The sequence below is a fragment of the Lytechinus variegatus genome, chromosome 15, assembly GCF_018143015.1.
Source record: "Lytechinus variegatus isolate NC3 chromosome 15, Lvar_3.0, whole genome shotgun sequence".
Lineage (NCBI taxonomy): Eukaryota > Metazoa > Echinodermata > Echinoidea > Temnopleuroida > Toxopneustidae > Lytechinus > Lytechinus variegatus.
This window is the reverse complement of record NC_054754.1, coordinates 22521574-22534437: the sequence shown is the minus strand read 5'-3', so window position 1 is coordinate 22534437 and position 12864 is coordinate 22521574. Positions and strand designations below refer to the sequence as shown.

Here is a 12864-nt window from a genome sequence, read left to right as displayed (position 1 = left end):
TTGTCAGCCTGAACTTTCATTTCTCCCTGCGACACTTTCAAGTCTTCCTTAGCTATATTACAAGCTTTTGACAGCCCTTCTCCAAACTTTAACACATAGTCGAGAAGGTTTGCATCATCCTGAACCATAAACCTCTCTTTGATAAGCTTTAGGGGCCCCTAACTTCATGACCATAGACCAATTCAAATGGACTGAAACCTGTGGACTTATTAGGGGAATCCTTAGTGGCAAACAGTTGGAAAGAGATTTCTTTATCCCAGTCATCCGGATAGTCTTCACGATAAGCCCTAATCATGTTTTTCAGGGTCTGATGATAGCGTTCTAATGCTCCTTGGGACTGTGAGTGAAAAGCAGAGGACTTGATCCGCTTTATTCCAAACTCCCTCATAACTTGCTGAAATATTCCTGAAATGAAATTTGACCCTTGGTCAGACTGAATTTCCTTAGGCAGACCATACCGAGTAAAAAAAAAAACGCACAAACGCCTGTGCTACTGTTTTTGCAGTGATACTTCTCAAGGGTATCGCCTCTGGAAAACGTGTAGACAAGTCCATAATCGTCAGGAGAAATATGTGACCCGACATCGTTCTGGGTAAGGGTCCAACACAATCAACAAGAACCCTAGTAGATGTTTCATCAAATGGATGAATGTGTTTCAAGGGAGCAGGCTTGATAGAAGGCTGTGCCTTGCCAATAATCTGACATGTATGACAATACAGAAATGCACCACATCCTTGTGCATCTTAGGCCAGTAGAAATGCTTCATAATTCTATCTTCTGTCTTCCGAATACCGACATGACCTGCCATAGGTAACTCATGAGCCATTTTCAGAATCTCTGTGCGGTAACTACTACCTAGTGAATAATTCACCAATCGTGATCTGCTGGTCTCTGGGGAGGTCTCCACTTCTTCATCAAAATGTCATCTTTGACATAAGAGCAATCAGGAACCTTATCAGCATCAGCCTCTGAATATTATTTCTGTGACAAGCTTTTCAATTCTGGGTCTACCTGTTGTGCCTGTACAAGGGAGGAACTATCATATGTTAGCAACAGAGCCTTCAACACTTTCCCCATTCAAATCATAGAAAAAGGTTTCAGCCAACCAGACAACAGTACTCTTCTCTACATCAGCAGAATCCGCATCATCATTTTCAGCTCTACGAGTGTGTGACCTAGTAAAACACAATCCGGGATAATCCCTGGAAAATCTTCCTGCAGCAATTCAGTTTCAGCTACCTCAACCGGCTTCTCCGTAACCACTGAAGATGCAACAACTTTATCGCCAGCCAAGTCGATACCCAACAAGAAATCAACGCCGTCCATGGGTAATACTGGAACGACAACAACAGTCACAGGACCACTTACTAGGTCACACCTTAAGTCCACCATATGCAAAGGAACCGACATGAAATTTGGGCCAATACCTTGAATTAAGACTTTGGCACTCTCTGAACACTCCGGACAAAGAGCCAAATCCCCCGGCACCACCGGGGTCTGTGCAGCCCCTGTATCGCTAAGGATCACCACTGACCTACCAGCAGCACCAGTCGAACAAGGGGATAGTTCACCATCAAACAAAAAGCTTCTAAAACTTTCATCAACCTGCTTGACATTGTCAGCAGATACCAAAGAAACACTCTGAACATCTTGAATGGGCTCTGACGGGACAAAGTCCATCGATGGAACACTTGTTTGCTTGACAAAACCCATGTCTTTCTTTACGTTAATTGGCATTCCAATCAATTTTCAGCATGATTCTTTCAAATGTCCTATTTCTTGACAACGAGTACAAGTTCTGGAACTACTACTCTCAGAACTTTTGGTTGATTCTGTTCCCCCTCTAGCCCGATTCTTGTTAGTGTCTTTGTCCTTGCTAGCATATTTTCCCTCACTAGGTTTATTGTGGGAATCAAATGACCCTTTACCTTTCTTTTTCCGATAATTCTTGAAAGGAGGCCTATCGACATTACCTTTATAAATGTGACCTCAAATTCATCAGCTACTATTAGGCTGCGTTACTGACTTAAGTAACGTATAGTCATCTATTGAGATTTAATGCCAAAAGGAAGACTCTTTTTGAATTCTTCTCGGAGGACAACTTCCCTAAAGTGAACAAGGTCTTTGTTAATTTTCAGTGATCTGTACCAATTATCGAACATCATTTCTCGTTCCCTAGCAAATTCAACATAAATCTGGCCTTATTGTCTTTGCATGTTCCTACTTTTATGTCTGTGCGCTTCTACTACCAACTCATATGCATTGAAAATTGTTTATTTTACTGTAGCATAGTCACATGATTGCATTTCCGAGAGCAAAGAATAGTCTTTTGAAGCCTTTCAAACGAAAGCACTTAATAGAGGAGAAGAGTCCAATATTCCTCAGGCCATTTCAGTCTCTTCGCCACTTTTTTTAAATGTCACAAAATATATCAACTCCCTCTTCATCAAATTTTGGCACAAGGCGAATGTTCTTTGCCACATCAAAGATTTGGGGAGATTTATCTTTAGCAGAGTTAGTATTTGCATGAGCTAACTCCATTTCTTTCAATTTTAACTGGTACTCTTAATCTCATTCTCTCCCTTTCAATGTTTATTTTCTCCATTTTAATGATTTCTCTGATTCTTTCCTTTTTAAAATTCTCTTTCATTTCCATTTCAAACTTTGTCAATTGAATGTGAGCATCATCTGAAACAATGCCATTAGTTTCAGACTCCTCTGCAAGCTTCATGTATAGCTAATAAGTCAATTATCTCTGCCTTCGTTAAAATTGGAGCAAGGGATACACCAGGGGGTGGAAACTCCGCTTCTGCATCCGGTCAGAATTGAAGAAAATTTTGGAGGGTCAAAAGTGCACACTGCTCCCATATTACATGTACAAGCCTATGGACGCCGCCACTGTTTTGGTACACCAGCGAAATGGAGGCGTGGTCATGGAACGCCCTTCGCGCATAGCGTAAAATATGTAAATTAGCATTTGGTCTGTAATTAGCATAATGCGCGACCCGTTGGTGTACGTGTCTAAATAAAATACATCATGCCACGGCCATTCATTCTTCATAAGTAATCGTATTTTTATTGATCCATTTGTTCTTGCCTGTCACGATTATTACTGCATTATTTCAGCTGCAAGTTGCCTGGATTTTTTCTAAGGCAATAACTGGAAACTTTATGGGAGGGATTTTAATTGAGCTTGACTTGCCCTCTTTCCTTACAATTTTCATTCTATTAATTACATTCACTATTTATATTACAGAAGAGGTCCTCCCCCCCCAAAAAAAAAAATGGTGCCATAATAATTTTTCCCTTAAATCGTGTAAATGTTCCTCGGTTGATCTCTTTATGTTTCTGAAGCCCTTATTTGAAGACCTCACTTGCAAATGGGGTTAGGTCCATTTTTCATCAAATTTGATTTTTTTTTTTTTGTCTCAATGTGTACATTTTTAGTAGCTCTATAAGATGATACCAAAGAAAAGTTGAAATTCCCACTGAAAGGTGATCTAGAATGGCCAAGAAAAATTAGGGAGCCTACTTTTTTTTCAAAAGGGGTATAGGTCCACACATTTTTTGGGGGGGAAATGAATATTTTACAAAATATGAAGACAGGTAGATTTCTTTCATAGCCAATTTTATGTTCACATAGTAGGGCATCATGAAAATTTAATTTCGCATAAGAATATTGCAATTTAGTTTTAAATAAAAATATCGCAAAATGGAAGAGTGGACCTAACTCCTTTTGCAAACAAACTATTCTGAAGAGCTCATTTGTCAAAAGTGGTTAGGTCCATAGTTCATAAATTTTTATTGTTTTCTGTCTCAAAACCTCTATATTTTTAGTCGTTCTAATGAAAACAAAAATTTGAAATTCACATGAGAAAGAAAAATCACCTTTTTAATCAAAATTGATTGGATTCATTTCAGTTTAGTTGCAAAAGGGGTTAGGTCCAGTGGTCCACAATGATATTTTTTTTAAAGAATATATAGAAAAAAATTGAAGACAGGTAGATTCCTTTTATACCCAATTTTATGTTCACATGATAGGGTAGTACATCATAACAAATTAGTTCATAAGAGTAATGCAGTATAAGTGAGAATGAGAATGGACCTAACCCCTTTTGCAACTAAACTCTTCATTTACATTTTTATCCTTTCTGTTCATATTTAATTGCAGAAAACTAAACGAACCTTTATTTCATCATTTGAACAAAAATAAGAACAAATCAAATTATTTTATATAATCATTGTAGTCTCCAATATAGGTCCTATTACGAATAGCAGTCAGGAGCACTTAATTTTAAATGGCGACTTCTATGTCACCATCATTCCTCAATAACCATGACCTAGGTACAATATTTTAGGGGGATTCTCAAAATTATCTAGGCAAGAGAGCAAACCCATCGTAGGCTATAGGATACTTATTTTTTATTTTCAACTGGAAATGAATCTGGTAAATTTTGGTATGGAAAGAAAAATACATTTTATATACAGGTTCCATATTTTGTAGAAATAATTCCCCTCCCCGTACACCCATCATGAACAGTAAGGTCTTATGATTGCTTCTTCCAAAACAAACAACTTTCTCTAACTGCCCCACCCCAATTTCCTGCCTCTTCTCTCTCTCTCAGAAAATGACACACACAAATATATGCATAAAGGCAAACAATTCTATCATTTTATTACTTTCCCACTCTTATCCTTATTTCTCTTGAAGAATACTTTAACTGCTGTTTGCTCTCATGATGTCACAGTAGTATCATCACATTTGAGTACAGAGTGCAACATCTTGTGCCATTTGTGCTTAACAATTTTTGGAAGCAATATATCACAAATTGGTGATTAATGAATGAAAATGACCAAGATCAGATAATTTAATTCAAAATTAACATGTTTATTAAGAAATCCATTTTCTAAAACATTGAAAATAACATAACAATAATAATTAGAGTCTACAAGCATTAACTTAGATTTAAAAAATAAAGGATTGAGAACATTTTTCTACACTTCAGTCAAAATATACAATGTTTATTAAAATTTCATTAAAAAATGTCGATGAGCCTAATAGTTAATATGAGGGATGCATCCAGGATTTCATAAAGAACATAAAATCTGTGATATTCTGTTTATTTTTCCACAAAAGTTTGTCACTCAAAAAAAGGAGGTAAATTCCTTCCAAATTTGCTGACAAGAAATATTCTACTAATGTGAGAGCACTCCACATAAAAGGGGGGGGGGGGGATAATTCCAGAATCTCCCTAAAGAGTGCCTTTCCCAGTCAATACATTGGTGAATCATTCACAAAATTTGATATTGTCTACTGTCACTGTGGCTAGAATTCAATCTATTTTTAAAAATATAGTCTATTTATATATTTTTGCTGAGGTTATCCATGTCAAAACTTTTTAAAAAGTAAGATAACAATAAATGCAATTTAATATTCCTACATAATTATTCAGCCATTCTATGAAGACTTGCAATTATGGTAACTTTGTCCAAGCCCATTGCAGCTACCATAAAGACCTTGATTTCTTGCTCAGCCCTGTTACCATGGTAATTGTCATAGTGACAAGATTATAATAGTAATAACTTGTTTATAATGGAGGTCCAGGAATGATACTAAAATTATTTCTTAATCCTCTGATCACGTTTATTAACATTTATCTACGCATGATTTTTATTTCAAAAGATAAATTTTTGTCTTGTATTCAATAGGCCTTTAAAATGGAAATTATATTTAATTTCTCAAAAATTTCTAAGAATTAGTAGAAGTATTAAATATTAATAAAAGGTAATACATTTGCCCATTGGAAAAAAAAATATTTCTTACTTGTATTCTGTGTAAATTTTTTTATACTTTAATGTCATTGCCTGCTGATGAACCTGAACTTGTACTACACTCTTTTCTACAGATATGCAGTTTAAAGAACATTCAATGCTTTGTTGATATGTCTATTCACATTAATTTGAAGTAACTACTTATTAACTTGGCCTACATACTTCTTCCATCTTGGTACTTGTTGTGATACCGGTACTTAAACAGCTTGGGCAGCGGGAAATCTGCATTGTAAAAAATAGAGAAAGAACAAAATGAGCTGCTGATGTAAATTATTCTTACTCATCTACATGTAGTCCAGTTTTATTAAGATTTAAACTCTATTTAGTTCTACATCCAAATAAATTGATATATCAATATAACTATTTACAGTATGTTTTGATAATAAAGAGTGCAAATTATTTCAAATATTTATCAGATGATAACTGTTAATATCATGTTTTTTTATGTACATGCACATAGACATAAGGTATGGTCGGTAAAAATGGAAATACTGGTGAATCTGAATTCAAGCAAATATTATCTATCAGTGGAGCTTTAATTTTACATGACATCTCATCTTTATTCAGCTCAATTGGCCATACCCCCCCCCCCTCCCCAAAAGAGGGAATATTTATTTATTTAGACTATTTGTTTTGGTTTTTTGGGTGGGATGAGCTTAGATACAGGCTGTATTATTATTAAAACAACAAGCATACCTTGCAATTTTCCAATTCAGATGTCCTGTTCCTCATTAGAGTGTAACTCACACTTGCTGATCTGCATGCTTCTCAATTTTGTCCCTCTGACCGGGTGTGAACTGCTAAGATCTTGGTCCTATTGGATCTGCAATAAACATTTTTTTTAGTTTGAGAGTATTAGAGATAAATAAAACTACTCTTCTTAAACAATATTTAAAAAAAATCCAGCTGCCCATATCATTGAAGTATGAATATTCCAAACTAAATTATCTGGTCCAAAAACTTCATTCTCTCTCTATCATGAAGTTTCACAGAGGCATACGCACACCAGGTACCCAACTGTTTATTAAAGTAAAATGATTCTAACCACATATTGCTTCAGCTGTATAGCTGAATCAGGACCTGGTCTATGCTGGTCCTGTATATAACTGAAGAATCACATTATATTTGAATGAAGTAATAACTATGTACTAAAAACGTTTTCAGAATACCACCCCAGGCCAGGCCCAGGGCATCCTGTTCAAATAGAAACTTGATTTACGTCTAAGTCATTTCATTCAAATCCTAACACTAAATCAATTGGATTTCATTCATGATTACTCTGAAGTAAAAAGTTTCTGAATAATAGAAGCTGCTGAGAATTATACTTATTCATATGAAGATGAAATAGCGTGGACGGACTAGGCCTAAACTTCAACTTTCAAGCTTGAAGTTTGGGCCTAGTCCATCCCCGCTATTTTCATACCCCATCACTACATCGACAATCTTGCTAGCCGGCGAGCGCCGGCGATATCAAGGCCGGATCTCGCTCTGACCAAAATCGACAGTTTGTCGTCAGGAGGTCGGAAACAAGTCCACATCTACCCCTGATAATTGACAATAAAACTGAAATACAGGTTTACTTTTTGCCTACATGAAGCATATTCCGATGAAGGTCTACGACAAATGGTAAGTTAGGCCTATTTTTTTGAGAAACTAACTGACAGATGATTTATTTGGAAGTCAGGCAAAAGAAATGGGAGTGTATGGAAATGGAGGTTTACGTAGTAAAGTAATACGGGATGGGCCCCGAACCCCGGCAAACACATCACCATTGCAAGTGAGATCAAAACATGAAAATGAACTTAACTTACTTTTATTCTTATGGAATGTCATTAAGTTAATATTGATGTTCCCTCCAAGATTTTCTGCTCCAATGAAGTTCACTCAGAAATCACGATTTCGAACATCAATTCTATAAACAGATGATTAGTCGAGCTATTTCGTTGTAGAAACTGGAAATTCGCAGAGTCCGAAAGAACAACACTTCGCACAGATCTCGTAGGGAATTGTGGGATCGAAAAAACGTGTTTAATTCATAATATATGAATAAAACATTAGCGTCTTAGCCAATCAGAGAAGTGCATTTTGCGTAATTTGACGTCATTCTTATGAATAAAACATTGACCCTCCAAAATCACCCTTCAAATTGTCCGCCGGCAGCCATATTGGCTGTGTACAAAACCTATGGGAAATAAAAACGCGCGAAAAGAGTTACCTCTCTAGCTCCCTTCGGGAGCTTACGTATACGTAAGATCGTATCTCTGTGGGATACACCCAGATGATCACAAACAGCTATCAAATCATCCTTTTTCAATGACTTCAAATGATCATATGACAGTTCTGTCATTGCAAGGAATTCTTCAACATCAAATGTAGCCATAGTAGAATAACAGAAATACAAGCAAGTAATAACACAGTATAATCTAGAACTTTCAAAAAATTATGTATTCAATTCAAATTGGCTGTCGTTTCAAATTGGTTTTCTGTTCAAATTCCCGGAAAAGACCCCAAACTATTTGTTAAGATACTGCAACAAAAAAACAATGAAAATTTAGTTTTAAATTAGATTTTTTTCTTTTATTACAGGAAATAGATCTATCAACAAAACAAAATAAAACAAAATATCTTACATGTCTTGAAGTGTCAGTTCTGATTATATTCCAAAGTTATGATAGTCCTGTATCAAATCCAGATAAAATCCAAGTTGGTTGGTGAAGATTGGTGTAGAGGTGTTGTGGCTCAGTGGATAGGTCTCCGGACTGTGAACCACAAGGACCGGGGTTCAAATCCCACCGCAGCACTAGCGTCCTTTGGCAAGGCGTTTATCTACATTTGCCACTCTCGACCCAGGTGTAGTAAATGGGTACCCGGTAGGAAGAAATTCCTTGAATGCTCGATGCGCCCAATCAGGGTAGCCGTGCTAAAGCCGAGGTAATAGTATGCAGCGCTTAGAAACATTTGCATTAAGCACTATACAGTGCGTATCAAAAAAAGTTTACACTTTGAGAAAGTCCTGGGAATTAAAAAATGCACAACACTAGGGTAATTTTTTTCACATATAATCTTGGGTTTGGGTCTCATCTATCCAATGAAAGTAAAGTTTTGTCAGAATGTTATACTTGAGTGAGCACTGTCCATTTCTGTAAAGCTCGTAGAAATCTGTTTGCGCAGAAATGCTCGTTTTCTTGCTGTGTCAAGTCGAAAGGACGAAATCAAATTGACACTACGAAAGATTTATCATACATTTCCCTTGCACTTTTAGTCAATTGGAATAAAACGGATACATTCAAGCATTTTGTGACAATTTTGCCACCCAAATTTAAATTTCAACACTCAATAAGCACAACTTTTACCCTATTTGTGCCACCTGGATCTGAATCTGAACAAAAGATTATATCAGACATCTCCAGCATTTTTTTCACTAAGTTTTTATCATTGAAAGTTGGTTTACATTTCATTTTTCATTTAATACTTGTTTCTCCACACTTTTCCCAAGCTTAGCAATGACTAACAAAATGAAAATCAAGCTTAAGCCATTCCATGTAAATCACAGCTCAGTGTAAAGCAAATATCGTCACGATTGCCTCGGTGTGTGGGGGAGTGGGGTGGGGCAAAATGCACTCTTCGAAGTGTTTTGGGCAAGGATATCTTCAAATCACTTTTACTAGCTAAATTCCAGGTGTTCTTTATGATTAAGGTCTACTTTTATTCGAATAACTATTTCAAATTTCTGCGCAAATCATTCTTCACTAACTTTCCAAAAGTAAGTAGTGCTCACTCAAGCGGAAATATTTTTCGACAGTTATATTGTCATTTGCTTTAATGGACCTGTACCAATGTTAAAATGTGGAACAATCTTCAGGATATTACAAATGTATAATTTTACAGGATCTTTTCAAAGTGTAAACTTTTTTTTGATACGCACTGTATAAATGTTGCATATTATTATTATAATCATTCCTTACATTAAAGGTAACAATGATGGCGATGATGAAATGAAAATATTGAAATGTCCATGAAGATGATGTTGGTGATGATTAACAGTCAATTTCAGCAATCCATGGGTTGAAAAGCGTTCATTCAGACAGCTTGATTATCTCGATGAGAACTGATAATTCCTCTCTCAAAGTAACAGCAAACAGTTTATTGATGGCGTGCAAATAATTCCAGATAAATGTTATATTCCAGTTGGAAATAAACTATGCTCTGGCATAAAGTCTGGTGTGAAACTCTGAGTTCTGATATGTTGTGATGATGTCCTTGAAGAAACTGCCAGCTTATATACAAATTATTCACTATTCTGGAAGCTTCTGCTATTGTCTTTAAAAAGAACGTTATCCTTCTTTCGAGAATAGTCCACTTCTAGAAGACTCTTGAATGACCTCAGTGAAATTAACAACATAAACAATAAAGCTAATCATATTTTTGTTTTCACTACCACAAGGATTTTCTATTGTGTTGCAGTCTATTATTGTCTTTTTGTGCATTTCAGCAATAACAAAAATTATTCTCATTGAATAGACATGCCTAACAAAGCTTTACTGAGACATTCTGGAATATTCTCAATTATCATATGCCATGAATATCCTTACAGAGGAAATAACAAAAAAATGAATATAATTGCACTTACAATTCTGCTATATATAACATAAGTATGTAACTAAGTATGAAAGAAAGTAATACTACCTTAACACTTCTCTACTTACCTACTACCTCTACTACTACTACAACTACCGCCACCACTACTAATACAAATACTATTTTTACTGACATAATATAGATATATGGACAGCTTTGAGAGGCATGGTTGTTTCTAGAGGCTCAAGGGGACCGCACCGCGACTATGCACGAGGGCTTTGCCCGAGGGCATGGTCTGGCCGGTGCGGTACCCGCGAGCCGAAAGAAACATCCGTGTCTCGAATATCACAGCAGTCCATATGAACCGAATTAAACGCTAGATCTAGGGTCTAGTCTTAACGGTTAGGCCTAACCCTGACGTTAGGTCTGGAAAATCAAAACAGTCCATACCTGCTCTAGATATTTTAGGAATCAAATTAGGCCAGGGTAAGATATTTCAAAAATCTAGCGTCACAGTAGATCTAGCACTGTAGATCTAGATCTCTAATAGAGTCGAGATCTAACGTAGCTTAGATCTCTAACTTTTAACTGTAACACTACTAACAGTAAGAGTAACGTCAGATCTAGGATTAGATCTAAACGGAACATTAGATCCACCATCAAGGTCTATAACTTAGATGTTACGTTACAGATCTAGCGTTAGAGTATAGACCCTGACTTCTCTAGACTAAGCTTCCATTAGAACTAGACTCTAACGTTAGACCTAGCGACAACATTAATTGTCATTAGGTCCAGACTTAACGGCCGGACCTAACGTTGTCGTTTGTCATGCTTAGGCCTAGATCTAGATCTGGTTAAGTTAGAGTCTAAAGTTAGTCCATAGGTTCTTCTAGAGTCTAGATCTAGTGGCGTGCAGCGAAAGTCTTGTCTTTTTTGCCTATACTCACCTTTTGCTAGTATGGCAGTGTATCCTATTGCCGGACACCTTTATTTCAGTGCTTTAAAAATGACAACTAGAGGAAATACAATAAAGAAAAATTATACCTTGCTATTCCAAATATTCTGAAAATTATGAATATGATGAAATTATTTCATATTTTCCAACTGTTTTCTTTGCACCGCACTTGCCGCATACCCCTCCGCGAAAAACAATTATTTTCGTGCGTGACAAATTATATTGTAATTCCGGACGCGCGCCGGACGGGTAAAAATATTCTTGATTATAATGATGTAAGAAAGAATTGGTGTGATTTTTTGGAGATTAATCATCTCATGAGTAAATTCTAAGTTTTTGTTTGCTTTCTTATAACGATTCTGATCAGATCTTTGTTATAAATTTGCGTTGGCTAACTAATTTCCTTTTTTTAATTGCGCGTTCGATATTGCACTCGTTCATATCGTAAGACTCAGTCATCAAGTTAAGTTCCATCGATGCGCTGTCGATCATTGACGGCTCTCCATCACGGTAAACCTCGCGCACGGCCGCGCCGGGTACGTACCGGGAACATTGAGAACTAGCCGTCGACGATTTAATCGATGGAGCGTACGAGATTGAAATTCGGCGAATCAGGTCCGTATTTCAATCAGAAAATAGATCAATTGGGATCAATTGTTAATGCCAAAACTGTGTTATATGTTATTTCAAGCATTTTCTGTCATTTTTAGAGAAAAATAAGGTAAAAGTTATATTTTCGCCTTTTTTTGCAATCTCATTCTTTGAATTGATCTGTGATATTGAACTGCGGAAGTCTTACGGTACGAAATTGATTTCCTACGCAGTTATATGTGCGTCCGGAAATATGATAGTGTCCGGTAATACAATATACCATGCATTTGAACAACTGCAACAGATTTGATGATTGATAGATATACATCCATTATAAGTTAGTATTATTTTCGATAAATATTGCCTAGATTTTCGCAAGAATAAACAAGCAAAAGTCAAAGATCGGCATCGTTCCATCGATATGTCATATCCGTAAATGCGCAAATAGTCTAAAACTTTCGATCAAATCGCGCGGATATTTATTGTATCCGCAATCACCGCAGAAAGCAACATTTTACACGCAATCAAATGGGGATCTCAGCCAAATTTTGCTGTGCCCGTGGTTAAGGGGCGGATCAGGGGGCAACGGGCAGAAATCTTGTTAAATATGCCTGTTGCCCTTGGCTACCACGTAAGTTTGTTGTTTTGCAGTCATGGTGGATTACATGACCCCACTTTTGACCAATCAGAAGAACGGATTATTCGACATTCTTAAAGAGAGGTGAATAAAACCAAATAGATTTAATGCTATATAAGAAAAACTGTCTATTTCCCCCATTTTACACCAAATAAAGTTCACCATTGCAATGATGGTTGCAATAAGGCCAAATTGGCACATATTGCAGCAGCATATTTCACTCTTCTTTCTTCAATATAGTCCAAAATAGGTCTGAATGAACGACGATTTA

At 36.4% G+C, this 12864-nt stretch overlaps 1 long non-coding RNA gene across 1 annotated transcript; it reads right to left on the bottom strand.

Annotated features, from left to right (window-relative positions):
- Positions 1-5047: 5047 nt before the first annotated feature.
- LOC121428911 lies at positions 5048-7682 on the bottom strand. Its single transcript, XR_005971854.1, has 3 exons — positions 7644-7682; positions 6529-6655; positions 5048-6054 (listed from the first exon to the last, which is right to left on the bottom strand). It is a non-coding gene; the product is annotated as an uncharacterized LOC121428911 (long non-coding RNA).
- Between the last annotated feature and the right edge of the window lie 5182 nt (positions 7683-12864).